Here is an 18,488-nt window from a genome sequence, read left to right as displayed (position 1 = left end):
TCATTTATTTTGTACGGTGTTGTAAACTTTTAATGTATTATTAATAAACGTGTTTACGATTATTTTATATCAAGATGGACTTTTTTTATATATTTCGTGCTTAAAAGCATTGGAACAAGATACTTAAAAATCGCGACCCTAATAAAAATATAATAAAAACGATAACATCCACGTATCGCAAAATATTTAACGAACCGTTATTCATTTCATTATCTAAACGATCAATTTATTGGCAATGAAAAAACAAAACTTGAACTTTCCACAACTAATTTTTCGATTGGGAAAAATGAAATACAGACATCGCAGAGTCAAGCATTTTGATCAAAAGAGAATGTTGAGAATGTTATTTTGGATAAACCATGCTGAGTGTGATTAACACTACAGAAACACTGCCGAGCATTCACGGAGATAACACCGCTGTCCACACAATACGATGTAATAAAATTAGAGTTGTTGAAGCTAATTGTAGCGCGCAATAACCTATCGATTCTACCAATTGATTAACCTGCTCTATCCCCCAATATCTTCTTAAGAATTTAGGAAAATGTTTGGAATAAAAATATCGCAAAATTTTGTTAACGTCATGATTCTGAAATTAGTAACAAATCTACGAATGGGAAAGAAGATACGGTAAGTAGGGTATGGTAACATTTAGATCATGATCGGGTTAACTTTGTGGTAATATCTGAAAGTCCCTCAGTTGTATTGTTTGGTTAGTTCGTATTTATTTTGATGGTTTGGCCTGTGCTTCTTGCTGTTTTTTTTGTATTTACATAGACTTTTAAGTCTATATTCTGGACTAGTGAATTTTTCAAAACTATCCCAATCAAGGTTTCGAAGAAGTTCTTATAAATATACATATAAATACATATCATCCAACATTTTATAAAATAAAAATTATAAAATTTACTGCAATAGAAACACACAAATACAGTATCACAGACTTAACCTACCATAACATTTATAAATTAAAAGGAGCAAAAACATATCTTATATACCGAAAGATTACCCAAAACGAAAATGAAAAAATACCCTTCTGACAATAGGACTAAAAGACTATGGCAACGAGTTTCAATAGTACCTCTAGTAATATCGGTGACATGAATAATTAACAAAATTATATTTAATATCAGACAACCGGGAATTCCTTAACGAATGAAACCAATAAAAAATAAAATTGTTTTTGTGTGGTTTGCAGTCCCACACAGTCAGTCCTCACAGTTATGAAATAATTTGATCAAAAACTAGAACGTTTCAGTGATTTGTATCAAAATAAGAACAGGTTTTACGACAATCCTTTATATCTTTCATAGTATTTATATCAAGTAAATACCGGTAAAAAAATTGCGGTTGTTATATTCAACGTTACAAATAAATCAAATCATTGCAATACTATTAGCGATAAAATGAAAAACTACATGTTTAATCAATTCGAAGGTCGAATATAAGCTATAAGTAACCATATGTTGAGTTTATAATAATTATTTTACTACTTATAGAAATCAAATAAGATTATTGAATTACGTACCCATTTATTCGATTTCCATGATTTTGTTTATAGTTTTTATTGCGTAACGGTGTTAAAATCGACTGTTATTTGTATATAATTTGAATGTGGGCTAAAATATAATACTTTTTCTTGATGCCGTACACATTATGGTGCACCGGAAATGTCTATTTGCGCAGAGATTCCTGCATAGGTTGACCGGAACGTTTGAGGGGATCGACCTGAGCAGTTTTTTTAATATATAAACGCTACCGACATTTGGTTGACCTGCGCAGGTTAACCTGTATAGGTTATCTCTCCGGTAGATTGTGGCGTATATGGTTTACTTTATTGGCACCTCACGTTCAGGCGAAATGCGCTCCACATTCGCAGTGTTCACAGTATAGTTCCCATGCTCGGAGGATATGGACGAAGTTTTTGCTTCGACAGGTAAACTGCTATGTGCAATTGCATATTATAATCATGTTTACATTAAAATACTGGTTCAATTGGGATAGAATCTAAAAAATCTTGCACAGTGAAATAAATAAATCAAAGAAGTAGTAACACAACTGTTCTCGACGTTGATATGCACGCAACTGGCAGGATATTTGGAGCTAGCCAAAAACGTACGAAAAGTGGTTAATCCTTATTCTCGCTATCGCGTGCATGAATATGATTAGTTTCATGCATACACGAATATCTCGTTCTTCTTCTTTCTTAACTTAAGAATTTGTCATCAAATATCTGTTGCAAAATTCATAGCGAGGTTTGAACACCACATTAAATGTATAGCTGTAAATCAAATAAAGAAACAGTTCAAATAATTTTGTTCGATGGTGTCAGAGTACGCAATGATTCCGCCATCATTCCTTAGAAAGCGTCAGTAGCAAAGATGACTTCTAGAGAAGAGAAGGCCTGTCGTAAACAGGAACATTCCATATGGGTCTCTACAACGACTTTGACCAATGAGTATTTCATCTATTGTGATATATCGATGAAAAAATTTTCTATATTTGAAGATATGTAAACTGCTTTTGCAATCGAGAGCTTTTGATTAGTGTTAATCAATTGCGCCACTCACTTTCCGGACTTTATCTGTTTCAATTTTATTCGTAGATCGCTAAGTACAAGGCGCCGTTTTTAACAATAATTTCTGTCGTGGATTCAGTAAATAACGGTTCGGGACGTTCAGCATCACCCGTGTTCTTATGGTCACCACGTCGAACGAAGCATTTTCATAATAAAAGTAACACCTATGTGCCGTATGTACCACCATGGATATACATATGACAATGATATAGTTGCCGTGTGTATCCACCGCTGATGCACACGTATTTCTGTATTTTGAGCTGCGTAAATCGACATTGGATACATGACTCCTAAATATCTTTATGGGTGCTTGTAAGTAGTGGCTTACAGTATCCAAAACTGTGCTTGGCCTGTGGACATTGTTTTGCTTTGTGCGTATACCATGTTAAAAGAAATATACGAAAATGAACATGAACGAAATATACAAATAAACGAAAATGAAAAAGTGTGTTATTTTATACAAATAAAAAATAATGTGATGAATTATAACCTGCAAATAAAAAATACTTACAAATCAAGATATTTCTTACTATATAAAACATTTGTGAAGCGACCTCTGGGACTATAGGGTCAGCCGTGTCTATTGAGGCATGTGATAATTCTGTATTATAGGAATTTTGTTATAGTATCATAATGTTACTTCTTGGTATGATATGTAAGCATTCACCAATGCCGTACCCATAAGAATCTCAATAGCTAATTTCCATTAGCATTTTATGCCTTTCCTCGTAAATGATAAAGAGGCTTTCATTTGATCAGAAACATCAATAAAAGCTTTACACTTGTTATATTATTATTATAATACAAAACTAATTTCCGCCTATATGCCTGGATACTTGGTAATTGAAACAGTCCAATCCAAATAATAATTACAAAAAATCTTTCGATTTCTTCCTAATTTGTATCTACCCAAGATATTATTCTTGATTTTCGTAAATTATTTTTTGTTGTACTGTTCGGCTTTTCGATTTGTTGTCATAATATGATTTATGATGTCATCAGATACTATGAGTTTATAAAATTCGTAAAGTGGTTTATTGTAAAAGTGTTCATATATTTCTCCATTTATGCCAGTATTTTGCACCGTAAATGGTAGTGTTTTCAGATATTTACCTTGGACTGGTTTCCGTATAAGCTTATTTAGACTATCTTCTTCATCTGAAGATGTATTTGCGGTCAGTTAAAACTTTGAAATAACATATTCTATTGTTAGTGAGACAGTGTGTGTACAGACACGAACTTTTTTGTGCTTGGGTTTTACCAAATTTTCAGAAGACGAATCACTACCACTATCACTAGTTTCGGCATTTTCCATGGAATATTCGTCCGATAAGTGGACGTCGCAACAAAGTGAATTTTTCTAATCGTCTTTGTTCTTCTTCGTAGGCCATTGTCACGAATGTAGTTTATTTATCAAGCACACTATACATTTTGTTGAACTAGTATACTAAAAAAAAATCATATTAAGCTGAATATTGAAACATAAAATATTTTTTATAGTAGGTACTCACTCTATGGTCAAGTTGTCCTCGAAAAGGTTTATCTTTCAAATTTGTGTCAATAATAAATCGATAAACCACAATAACCACTTTAAATCAAATCAATAAAAGATAATAGAAATATATAATAAATATCTATTCATATGACTAAAAATATCATAAAAACAACAACGAAATACACCAATTATTAAACAAGAGTGGCATATAGAAATGAACGTTATTTATTTCAAGAAAAATATCATATGGTCTGAGCACTTCTTATGAAACATATTGAGGACGGAACACTTCTTGTGCAGCATAAAATTCAATTAATCGTCTTGTAAAATGGCAAACTAAGTAAAATCGTAAGAATTCTGTCAGGTATAAAAAGTTGACGTTTAACTAAAAGTATCATCTATTTTAAGTTGACAATAAAATAAAAAAAGCAAAAGTTACGGTTGCGAGTGTAATACGAGATCCCAATGGGTTTTAATTTGATTTTTTTTTGTTTGTGACTTTCCTTCTCCACATGTGAAATGTTGCCAAGAGTTTATTTTAGATTAGTGACGCATTTTAATCTCTACAAATCTTGATTCAATGTACACACACTTTGGAAAACATGGGGAAAATAGATTTCGCGATATTTAAAATCCTTGTAATTGCATATAATTAAATTTCAATATTAAGGGCGTTGCACAAGAATTGCAAAACGTAACCCGACAGTGTAGGTACATGTATATATCTACTATTATTAATTTATTTATTCATTATTTAACTGCATTCAAGAAATTAATAGTATCTATAAATAAAGAACATGAGTTATAATAAATTATATTGAGATTTACACTTTTAGACTGTAATTGAGTTTAATGAAGATATTACATTGATATTCATAGATTTTCCAAATAATATAAGTATGTGGTTTATCGACACAATTTTTTTCACAATTATATCCCGCAAACAATCGTCAATAATATACTTGACTTGGTCAGTGTTGAATACAGTTGAAGATAATGGTTGTTCGCTTTTGTTCAATTTATTAGAAAATAGCACTATATAAAAATGAATTTTCACACATTATTTTCTTTAAATACGTTATTTAAATAAATAAAATAGAATATTAGGAACAAAAAATATATCCATTTTAGATGTTTCAAGTTTAAGGAGTTTTTGATATTTAAGTATCTCAAAATTCAAATCCAAATTTTGTCGGGAGATTTACTCACAAGCAAACAATGGAGCAAATTGTGAAAATGGTTTTAAATAAGTATAGACAAAAAAATTGCTGTTCATTTTTAAAATAGGCGACGCAGAACCTCAATAGTTGGTTTTTATTTACCTATTGTATTTTGTAGGTCATTGTCTAATATTTGACTGTTAAGTACAAAAATTTACGGACCTCATAATTATTTCCCACATAAATACTGTTGATTAATATTCGGTTGACATTGATAACTGCACCTTTCCAATAAACGCTAAAATGATCGTTCTATCAAACCGGTTGTTCGCTTTTAACTACTTTATTATAATAATTCGAACGGTACTTTTAATAGCGTTTTCTATTAATTACGTGTTAAAGTTGAAGGAGTAATTATTTAATGAGTCATTTAGTATAAAAAACAACAAATAATATTTCCTGCTTGCTCTCTCAATTGGATACCTTGTTTATCATTTATTTTATTTTCCGATCAAATAAATATTTTTCAAAAACTTCTCTAATTTCCTTTTTGGATTTATTTTTTTTTCTGTAGTGAGTTCATCACCTTTTTTATAAAATTGGAACAATCGCATTTTGTTAAATATTTTATTTAACGAATAAAAACGGAATATTAGAATCTGAGCCTCCAGGAAGAAAACGTAGAGGACGACCAAGTTTAAGATGAGAAACTTTAGATGAAGTCGTAACAAAGAAAATTTTACGTTTTATATCCCAGCCATGAAAAACTCTTTAAAAATTGAACAGCTCCAGAATTTTGTAGGGTACTATACTACAACGAAGGTAGTACACGAGGTTTGAAAGAAATGTATCTCTCATTACATTTGGTAAATTCCGCAAAATGAAAATGAGGCTATCTGGCATGATTTGCAAAATGAATTTTTAAACACAAAATCTAGGTTTATTGAATTTTTGTAATTTTCTAGTCTAGAATCTTTCTGGGTGTATTTCATTTCGAATTTTGTAAATAACATAATCTCATTTTTTTAAAATGGCTCACTCTATATATTATACCTTCAATAGAACGCGCATAAAAATAAAAAACTTTTCATACATAATGTCCTATACCTATATATAATTGTTGTGGAATAGGGCACTTGAAAAAATAGGCTATATAAAAATAGGGTTAATTACACAGTCTCAGAACTTGAAGAAAAAATTCGTGAGGAAATTAATTATCTCAATCAAACTGGTGCAGTACGAGAGTTAATCCGAAGCAGATAGGTATACTATCTGCAGTAAATTGTAAAACGCCTGTCTTTAAATATGATTTAATTGAGTATACTTTATTAATTTTCAGCATTCTCATACCTCAAATCTCTCGTGATGCAGATAAAATGTTTCTTTGAATTATTCCTAATATAAATATTTGTTTAAGGGTACGATATTTTTATAGTTTTTTGTTTTTAATAAACATTTTCTATTTAGTTTTTTTCAAAAATACAATACTCAGTGTGTGTCGATACTGTACAGTTTAAACGTTATTTACTACAAAGTGAACTTGTATTTGCTTTTTAAGACTATGAATATTAACCCCGTTCAAAAACTCAAGAAAACTGAACAGTTGAATTTGAATCAGTAAACCCCCGCTAAACTGTCACCATCAGGGATTGGAATGTGTCGGTTTATTGAAAATCCAGGATTTCATAGTTACTCAGACGAAATCTGAACTCATCCGTAAATGAACAATTTCATAATTCGTTGTTGGTAGAGCTGCTCGTCTACCAATTGTCGTTCTTGTGGTAGTTTTGTTTGAAATTATTGTGTCGCTGGCGTTACGCAATTCTCTATTGATGCAAGAAGTACATTGGGTTCCTCTTTGCAGAAATACGCTGGTAACGGTCTTCAGCTTGTGCATTGTTGACTTATCGCCGTCCCGTATGGACATTCGGTGTCCCACTGATAATTTGATGTATGTTGACGGGTTCTAAACGTCTTTGAGGCTTATTTGAAAATAATCAATACATCGAGCTTTTTTTAAAATACCTGATTGAAAACTGATGTAACAAAGAATCTATGATATCAAAGTTTGACAAAGCAAAAAAGGACATACATTAGAACATATTTTATTTATCATCGTATCATACTGATATAAAACTAGTATACAGTATATATATTTTAATTTATTTCTATATCACACGAGATATGATTACTTTGATCCTTATTAATTTCTGTGTATATGTTTATATTCACGTAGCAGACCAACTACAGCTGATCATTTCGTTTACAATGGAAACATTATAATTATTTTTGAATTACTCTAATTAACGAAAGTTTTTCCATTTAAGTGACTAATTATAATAACTAAAAAAGCAATATGTCGTGTATAAAATGAACTGTATATGTTACAGTGTCTTACTTTTTTGTGACACACATTGTGAAAAACACAAAACACGTCTCACCTCAAGAATTTGAAACAATAGTTATTTATGTATCAAGGCAGAAAAATTGTAATAGAGTAGAGCCTGTAAATTAATAGCCGAGACGCAGCTGAGGCGGGCAAGCAGACGAGAAAATATACAGGCCTCTATATAATTTTATGAAAATGAGCAGTTACCTGTTTGCTTCTGTCTCCTCTTTGAACTACTGACTATTCTAATTCGAAATGTAACAGCCCTCTCGAAGATATTACTGAACGTACAGTATATGAAAATCAATTTCATCGAAGCAGATACAAGAGACGAATTTTGATTTTGGATACTCCTTGAAGCAACTTCAGGTATAAATTCTCCAGCAGCACAATTTCCAAAACTTCTCCTATGGAGTCCTTAACCTGTTTTTTGATATGTTTATTATATTGTGAATTAAATCCTCAATGTATTACTTGGCGAGCATTGAGCATCTCCATTTTCAGATATACAATGGAAGGAATGTGTTACAAACGATATAAATTGAGATATTTGTAAACAGGATGATAATTTACAGTTATTTCTAAGCAATTAAACTGAATTGTAGACATTTACGAATGAATAAAATATTTCAATATGAATCGATATAAGTCGATACGTAAATTTTCACCAGTTATTTTAAACTATTTTTCTATCAAAAGAAAGACCTAAAATCAAGACGATTTATTGCCGTGATAATTTGTCTTGATTTTAGGTCTTTCTCTCTTACAATCAGTTTAAAATAACTAACATGTCAACATTGTTGTTTCGACCTACTATCAAAATAGACCAGAAAACCAGAAAAGTTAATTTCTTCCTTAGGTGTTACATTTCAAAAATATTTAGCAGTTTATATAGTAGAACAATAGATTTTACTCAAATTGTTTAGGTCTTTATTATCATTGACAGCTTTCTCGTTCCTATACCATTTCTAAAAATTTTCTTTTTCTTGTATTTTATTCCGTTACAAAAATTCTTGAACTTTTTTAACTGAATGTATGTTTTATATTTGGTTCGTTGATGCTGTTTTATTTTTTTATGTATTAATGACCTTATAATCTAATTTCTGAATACTGAGATATCTGCCCTATGTAAACAGCATCACAAATATTACAATACAATCGATATATAGTATTACTTTTTTTGTTTTTGGGTGCTCTAGATTTTAGTTTAGTGGAATATTTCGATAATTTACTATGTCCTTTATGATTTATACTAATAATATATTTATTGTAGTTGTTGTGAAAGCCTTTGTACATATTGTAAGGAAGAATTTTTTTCTTTAATGTTTAGTTTCTGTTTTATCCCTTAATTGATTATAGTATCTATTTATCCTATTCTTAGATATGCTATTTATCCTTTTTTCGGGATAATTATTTTCTCTCAATGCAGTTTTTGCTTTTTGAATAGCTTTGTATCTAAATTCAGGATCTGATAGTTGGATAACTCTATCAGCCAAAATTAATTACTGATCTTTTTTGTGACATAGGATGAAATGAATTGAAGTTTGAATATCGTTGAATATATATTCAAACAAGTTGATGGTTGTGCTGTGGGAAATAGATCGAAACTTAAAATTTTTATTAAACTTTTTATTTATTTTATTATTCATTATTTAATTTATTTATTTATCATTTATTTATTTTTATTATTTAAATAAAACTGTTTGTTGTTAATAGAGACTTCAAATAAAAAAAATCTCGAAAAATATATTAAAAAGTGTGAATTCTTGAGATTACTTGTAGTATTTTCATGCATATATATTTGACATTTCCATAGGTGTACTTATTCATAGTATTTCCAAAGTTAGGTCGATAGAAACAAGCATTCTTATGAATGCGTATTGCCTGCTCAGCTTCAGTCTATGTATTTGCTCTGAAGGGTGCCCGACAGGTCTTCTTCGATACGGTTTGTCATATTTTATGATCTTTTCCAATCTGTCGGGTTTCATTCTGTCAACATGCTGGTGTTATCCCCCATTCTCTGACTAATTGATACCTCTCCCTGATAACTATATCCCTTTGCATGTTAGTTAGTTTTCATTTCATATTCTTATTTTTTGTTACAGATGTTTCAGGGCGCGCAGTATGCCTTACACATGTTTTACACCCGAAATATTCGAATGGCATAACTTGGCCAATATTGTTTGCTATAAGGTACAATGTTTATTTTTGATGTTGATCTTTGAAGGTTTCGCAAAAAGTGTTGCTTAGACGGCAAATTACACTATACGCATTTTGTGTTTTTCCATTAGTTATCCTATTCTAATGAATTTCGCTTCTATAATGTCATCCATGATTTTTGTTGAATAAAAGGGAAGGCATACTGGAATTCCTAATGTTGTTCGTAGAAGCTGCGTCAGTAGTTGGTGCATATTTGTGTTGTGCTCGTTCTTATATTTAGGTGACAAGTCATGCATATTTCTTAGGTATGTATGATATGTATATCGCTTACTCGGATTCAGTAGAAGGCTTTAGTTAAACTTTCATTCAGGTTCTCAGTGGTGTTAATCTATAATGTTTCTAAGGATTTCAGGGTTCAAGATAGCTCTAGACTGGATTGATATCTAATTGATATGAATAATGTTAAGAAAAACAAGAAAGATATATAATTAGAATGGGAGTGGAAAATTCCACTTTAAATTAATTGAAAATAAAAATTAAATGAAATTGGGAAAGGTTAGGTAATATAACTTGTAGAAAGAGCAATAAATATTAAAACTGATTCTCGATAATGTAAAGATATGCCCCATTTTTCCTAATACTTTCGTTTTATTATTAACTTTTCCAAATTGAACTATTCTAAAATAAGAGTTCATTGACTAGTAACTGATTGACCTTTTTATAGACACATTACTTGAGATTGACACTTATCGCTAACAACCAATTAAGACAAAGCTAAGCGACAAATTTATTCTTTATAACATGAGATGTGATTAATTCATTGATGTGTAAGATTTCAAAGATAGTACGTAGCGCGGCATACAATATTCATTACTTGAATCATTTATAATATTATACTCTTATATTCTACCAATTTTGACCATTATTTCAGACACTAATGATAAATACGAAGTATGTAAGTAGAAGTGGAGTAAAAAAGAGTATACTTGGGTATTTGATTGCCACAATCTCTCACCATTAACGTTCATATGTTTTGAAAAATAACCCAAAAAAAATTGTAAAATTATTTAAAAGTGCACGTTTTTTATTAGTGGTTAATCTGTCGAATTTGCGGATTAACAAAATTTTGCTTCTGGTAATGATAACTTTAGAAAAGCATTTTTCAAATACCAAAAACCTTCTGAAGTTTCGTGCAGTATATTTGTCAAATTGTTCCATTAATTTCAACTTGAGTTGAGTGGTGGGTGGCATTAAAATTTTTTTCGCGTAAATTTTTGTCTCAAATTTCACGTTTTGAGTATAAAAGCCGATTCATATACTTGATTTTCCATTTGCTGGATGGGTGGCTTTTTTCGTTCGAAGTTCGTAGTAAATCCTATACCCTAGTAATAAACTTGAGGTTGTCGCTAACCTAAAAATTTTGTTATACTTTATGACATGTGCACTGCTTTTTGTTTTCGTGATATTTCTGTTAATTGTAATCCGGTATTTACGGATGATATTATGGAAAATAGAAATGAGAAAACATACAAAGCTAAAAGAAATAACCCCAATATCACGTTCTAATGTCACGTCAAAATCACGTGACAAACGTAAAAGGATGTGATTCGCTCCTTTCTATTGGTACGAAATTTGGCACGAACGGCCGAAGGGAAAAAATAAAATTTGTTTACGTTAAGTCACCATAGGCAGACGACAACTATGATTGGTCTTATGCATTTCAATGCTTTTAATTTTGTAACAGCAAACTTTAACGGCAACGGCAAACGAAAAGTCAATTTTTTGAATCGGCCTTAAGGGTTAGCTATCTCATGAGTACAGAAAACACGTTGTATATCCGCGATGGAATCCCATTAAAAATCCCACTGTTATAATTTTTTTCAGATGTACTAAGCGATTGGAAAAGAGGAGAATATATTTCATTTGTGTACTAAATCAGCTTTTAAGCATTCTCTAGGAACACTGAGTATATTTTTGTTCTTGTAAAAAAAGTCCATAATTATTTGTCACAAATGTTTAGAATTGTTCATGCCTATTCCGCTGATTCGTGATATTAACATCAATAACGAATTTCCACGGTATTATGCCAGAGCCTCAAAGCTGTGCTTTATTTTTTGGTAAATTAACATTTCCTATTAAGTCGTTGAAATGTTCTAAAGTAATAATATGGTGTTTTGGTTTTTCTGGTGTAGGTGAACAAGTATCATCGTACTTAATTTTATTAGAACTAAGAGATGCACTATTTTTCGATACGATAATTTTTTCGGTGGCTCTGGGTACTGGTCGCTTCCGTAAGTGAAAATGAATATCATCCCATATATGGCATTGTAGTTTCCATGAGGCAGTCTACAGAACAGTACTATGAAATATTGGAAGTAGACAGAGAAGTTAACACAAATTATGTAAACAATTTATTGTGATCTGAAAATTAATTTCTATTCAAAATTTAATAGATATTTTGCCACCAATATATCATTTGCTATGTCACTTAACGGAGGTAGTCATCTAGTTTTTTTATATTGTTTGGAATTTACATTTTCCTTCTCAACATTTCTATCTTCTAATGTTATTAATTTTAAGTAGGATTGCTTATTTAAATTTCTATATGTTTAGATTAAGTAGAGTTCTTCCAATTTTTGAATCTCTGTAATTATATTCTTTTTAAAATATATACCTACACATTTTTGAACAAAAATATCCTCTTCCATTATCAATTGAATTCAGTTTATTAGCCAGTGATTTCCATTTATTTTCTATGTAACTTTCGCTCAAAGTTTGGTTAATTGTTCCACATCTAAATACATCATTTCGTTCCAATATAGGTCATATTGTTCATCAGACGTTTTCATTTTCCGCTTTTTCGTTTGTATACAATACGTATTATCTATATATACGTACATAATATGAAAAAAGCTGATGTTTTATTAGACATATTATATTAGGTACTTATTGTTCGATTGTTACTTAAGTTTCGAGATAAAGCAACATTGATGTCAATATGAAATCTGACATTGTCATCATAAAGTTTGTCATTTTTAATGGTGAACGTACTCAAAACATGATGTCATACGAGTGCTATTTGAGTTGTTTTTAGATACTTGAAACATTCATCTTGGTTAAATAATGGAAGTAAATCGCAAAAATTTTTGTTCGATAATTTTCTATGACTTTCGATTAAACCAACAGCAATATGCCGCTTCGACTTTTGGTGATGAAGCACCATCTCGAACCTTAAAATAGTTTTCTAACCATTCTGGGCTACCGGTTAAGAGGTGTTTACTACATTTTACCAATTAATCCATAGTACTCCTTGACATGTATAGTTTAGTTCTGATTATATGACTTCGTTTCAAAATTCCTACTTGTTCGACTGTTCGAATGAAATAGTATCGAACAATAGAATTCATTAAAGAAAATGGCCAAAATAAACTTTAGGAGAAAGAACAAAAATTATCTAGTACAGTCGTGCAATTATTCATCAATTTTAAATGTTTTATCACAAATATATATGATGGCAACGTGATACACCTACAGTGCTCCTAGATTCTTGTTATATTCAGATTCGGGAACGACAGAACTTCTCTACAATAACGTTAATCGATACACTTGAAGTTAGTTATTCAGAACTAATACTAATATCCAACGTAAGATATTATTAAATGTGTAGTAATTCTTTCAAGCAATGTAAAAATTGAAATCATTTCGATATACTATTATTAAAAACCTGTAAAATGAAATATGTGAGTATATATTTTGTAGTTATTAATGGTATTGTGTCGTTTTTAATAGATTCTGTGAATCACATAATTATTGCCATTAATTAAAAATTATCCTATACATAAACAACAATTATTGTTTCATATGTTATATGGAAAACATATTGAAATATCTCTATTTAATTTCATAAAAACAATTAGTCAGTTGTATATGCGATATGTATGTCGCTGGTAAAAATTATTAGATATAGAAGTTTGTACATGAACTAATTGTTTGCAAGTAGGTTGTATATACATTTTACTATGTTATATTATATATTAAGAATATTAACAATATGCCGCTTAATAAAGACGAATTAGATTATCTATGGCGTAAAAGTTGTGAATCGCTAACACTTTGATCTATTGATCGATTGTATACCCCGGATTGTTTACCAGTCAGGTAGCAATGATTAAATGCCTAGGGGCTGAGCGGCTGACCTCCTCTGGTTTTAAATTTGGGAGTTTCTTCGATCTTCCTCAGACGAACAGTGCCCAGTGAGAATACTAGTAACTCTTATTCTTCTTCTATTAACGTAAAGAAACGGCATTTTAGGACAAGTTGGCAGAATTGGAAAGAAATCTCTTCAATTGTTTCAGACTTGGGATCTTACTCCATGTTCTGATTTTTTCTTGTTTGACCACTTTGTTATGACAATAACTTGATGGCTTTTTAAGCAACATATAAAGGTCTGTGATCCTAGGAAAAAAATCGTGCATCATGCTCCCAGTGAGTTCAAAAATTGGGTGCATTACTATATTAGTTTTAACTCAATTTCATAAGATGTCAGTGCTTAGAGGGCTGCTTATCTTTACATATGTTATTGTAGTCGCACTATTTATACTTCTGTTATTAAATGCTCTTTTGATAGCTGATATAAAAAAATGAATGTTAAATTTATAATGAAAAATGAAGAGAAAAAGGAAAAATGGCGGGGTAAAAGAGAAGAGCACGATATCGTATGATTATTGCTGCAGTGAGAACCAGGTGGAAGAAGGCAAGAAAGAACCAAATGTAAGTATCCGAAATAAGAAAAAAACGACTTAAAACTAAGGACGGGCCTTTGTGAAGAATAATAAGCGAGGAAATATTGGAATGACGAATACAGAAGGCACTTAGTTTTTACATAAAAGAATGAAGATTTGGACTATTCTAACAAAATTTAAACTTATTACAACGACATCAACTAAATATTTCAATCTATTTTGTGAATAATTATATTGAACTATTGATATGTTATATCGTCGGCTTAATTAGCAAACCAAGCAACAGAGTTTTTTCTATATTAACAGAAAAACTTGTAGAGGTTAAAAAAAATCCGTCACAATTTAAAAGTATAAATAGATAACTTCGCAACTTCAAACCGCCATTTCGTTTAAAGGTATTCACACTTCGTGTTAATTTACTGTTTTTCTTCAATTATTTTTGCGAAATAGATATCTGGCCACTATTTCAATCCTTCATTAAAAAAATCAAGTCACGCCTTCATTCAACTTTTTTCATGTTTTTTTTTTGTCTACTGTAAAATTTGAGGCAGGGACTTACGAGGTTTACGAGTTAAGCTGACGATATATTACATTTTAACAATTTAGATTTGGATCAGTTCTACGTGGTGAGAAGTCAGGCAGGCTGTATCCGAAATCAAAAATCGATCAGATGAGATAATTGAAAATGAATTAATGAACTAATCGTCTAAGTGTAATGGTAATTTGAATTTGTTATTCGGAACAAAAAACTATTATTGTAATTGTTCAAATTTACAATGCAAATAAAACTATAAATTGTTTTTACCTCATAATAACATTACTTCTCAATTCCGTTGCTGTAATGAGGTCGTAAAAACTGATAATATATTTTAATTGTAATACGTTCGTGTTCGACTAATTAGTGACTACGGTCCACTCATCCTTCTTTGGGCAATTTATCCGTATAAAAGGCAACAGCTAGAGCAATTTGAAATGTATTTTGCATTACCAAAATATACAGAATAATCTAAAACATATTATATTGATTACGTAGTCCAATGTTTGAAAGGTACGTTCCAGAAATGCCGCCAAGATAGTAGTCTACAAAGTATAGACGAATCTGTGACAAAGTTCAAAGGGCCACTTAGATCAGATTCCTTTAGTGGGCATCTAAACGATTCTATTATCTACATGGACCGTGAAATTGGACATCTATATGGAACTCTTGGCGAGCATGAAGTGAATAAACTAATCTCTATAGTAATAGAGTAATATATTTTATTTTGTTATGATGACTTTATTACATCGACCACTTAATTATATAATACACATTGATAGAATATAGATTACGCGGCAGTGAGAACTTGTAATCCGAACAGAAAATATTTACCTTACTGAAAAGAGGTGAATATTTTTATCAGTGTAACTAAAATAAACTTTTATTTGTGAATTGGCAAGAGACACAAAATCCTTCTGTTCAGTAACTTGGCGGCTCGAATGATGGGATTAGACGAACTGTATCACAAAACAAATAAATGGCGCAAGAGAGTTTTCTATCGCCTGCTTGTGATGATTTTTATAAACGGCTGGAACAAATATCCTCAACACTCTTCATGTAAATAATACTAAAATGTGTGAAATTCAAGTAATTTTAAAATATAACTCAATTTTTAGTTTATCGATAATGATTTTATTACCCTACCATATAAAATGTAATGTATTTGCATTTGAACAATAAAATATAAATCATTTATAAAATTTTTATTGACGCTTTCGGTTACGTTAACAATTTAAATTTTGTCATACGCATAGAAACAATACCTAATATAATTTTAAAAGAAAGCCATTAATGTAGTCGATCGAATAATAAAAAGTACAATGCATTGTATACCGTCTTGTCAAGAACAGATTTTGATAGTTATCAATAACTGGAAAATGAGACGAAATTAAGGTTATAATAAATATTATTATGCATTACTTTGATGACGACTAAGTTATTCTTGCTTTACAGCCACTTGAATGAAATCATCATTTGATATACAAATTTGAAAGTGGTTCTTTATGAAAGGCTTTAATTATAACGCAAAAAACAGTACTAGCAAGTTTTACTGATATTTGCAGAGTATTGACAAACGTGTTTCAAAATTTCTCAAATATAAGTCAAAATTCCCGCTTTGGTTCATTCTTAGTACCACAAAATCATGTCAAATGGTGTTCTGATAATTTGTTTTATTGTACGTTTAAGCTTTTGGGAGGGAGGGGAAAGTATTTAATCCACCTAGATTTTTAGAACCATATTAACATTGTTAAAATTTGAATAAGCACAAACCCAAAGCATATTTGGTAGTTTGTAAAATCAAATAAGGGCAAGTCTGGTCATGCCATTAGATATACTGAGAAGAAATAAAACTCCAATACTTTCCCAAATTACTTTAGTTCTGTCTTCAACCTTTCTAACCTAAACCTGAACAATAAACGTCAAATGATATTATTAATTAAACATCTAAGTATCACATCCCTTTAAACAAAATAGCCTTTTATGTACAGGATGTGAAAATTCAGGAGGGGATTGCTCGTATGAAATTAAGATGGGTCTTTCATATAACAAAATTTCCTCAATCCACCTCTTTCCAAGATATCACCCTTAAAAGGTGGTGCCTAAAATTGAGTTTTTATTTCTTTTTTCTAAACGTGTTGAGGTGGTTTTTTTTAAATCAAACTTTTTTCGTCCTGAGAAATTTCCCAGTGTTGATCATTTTTTAAGGACAGTTTTTCCTTATTAATGCCTTCTCTGAACATTCTGAGTGACTTTTTTCCGCCACGATTTCCAAAACTATATGAAGAGGTTGGAAATTTGGAATCACAGCTGTTGGGCATGATTTCATGTCCCCGGTTGTACATATTGCAAGCCAATCCTAGTACCTTCGTAGAGATTGTCCCTCGTGATGTTAAGACCAGTTCTTGTACCCTACACTTCTGCTCCATATGTGATGATTGGTCTAACGTTTGTCATGTACATCCAAAGTGAGATATTTTGGTTACAACCCCAATTCCTCTCTGCGCAGTTTCTCCCATCGGGGATTTCGTAGCTTTAGTGGCCATTTTCTTTTCATGTTTGTTCCAGAGAAGTTAACTATTCAGTTCCCTCTGTTTTCCCCTCAATGACTTGCTCGTCTACCTTGATGGGCTTGAGATTGAGTTTTTTCTTCCTAATGAAAGTAAGTAGGTAGTTCTTATTCGAGTTGACTTTTATTCTCATCGATCGAAACCACCTTAATAATTCTTATTTTTAAATTCGAAAATAAAATGGTGGAAAATTATCGTCCTCAATCTACACTTTCTATTATTGTCAATTAAGCATATTATAAATATGAAACAATATAGCTTTATGGAAAAATGTTGAAAAAATCAGGTAATCATGTATCACAACCAGTTATGTTACTTCAAAGGGACCTCAAGCAGTTGGAGCTCTTATCATTTAATATTTACGGCAACGATATATCTGATTGCTTAAAATTTTGTAAATACAAAAAAATGCGGATGATTTAAAAATATACTTCAAAATCAACAATGTTGCAAATTCACAATTGATACAGAGTGGTTTAACCAGATTTTTTGCTTAGTCTGAATTTTAATAAATTTACGCGATTACATTTTCAAGAAAGCGATGAATGGTTTTTAAAACTCACTCAATTGAAAAGGTATTACAGTTAAAAGAATTAGGAATTTATTTCAATTCAAAACTTATTTCGACCAACAATTATATATATAAAAAAATAATAAGGCGTTGGTTGTGATTTTAAAACTCTATGCTCATTGTGGTCTTTATTTATGGACTTTGTAAACAATGTTTCAAATTTCGGATAAATAATTTGGATGCCTCAATAATGACTAAATAGATATATTTAATTGTATCAAAAATGAAATCATGTGTTACCGCAAAAAAAGCTTTGTTCGTTGCAAAAGTTCAATTCAAATTTCAACA

The 18,488-nt window shown here is 30.7% G+C and overlaps 1 protein-coding gene across 7 annotated transcripts in view; it reads left to right on the top strand.

The window, feature by feature from the left end:
- LOC130442537 (protein scalloped) overlaps positions 1–18,488 on the top strand; it is a 199,222-nt gene that overhangs the window by 13,578 nt on the left and 167,156 nt on the right. The window contains exon 1 of one of the 7 annotated variants that reach the window (XM_056776715.1): positions 9,786–9,815. The exons of the other annotated variants lie outside the window; for them this stretch is intronic. The gene's annotated coding sequence lies outside the window, so the exon portion shown is untranslated. Of the gene's footprint in view, positions 1–9,785; positions 9,816–18,488 lie in introns of those variants that run through there. 7 annotated transcript variants of the gene reach the window in all.

This window comes from Diorhabda sublineata, chromosome 4, assembly GCF_026230105.1.
Source record: "Diorhabda sublineata isolate icDioSubl1.1 chromosome 4, icDioSubl1.1, whole genome shotgun sequence".
Lineage (NCBI taxonomy): Eukaryota > Metazoa > Arthropoda > Insecta > Coleoptera > Chrysomelidae > Diorhabda > Diorhabda sublineata.
This window is presented reverse-complemented; position numbering and strand designations above follow the sequence as displayed.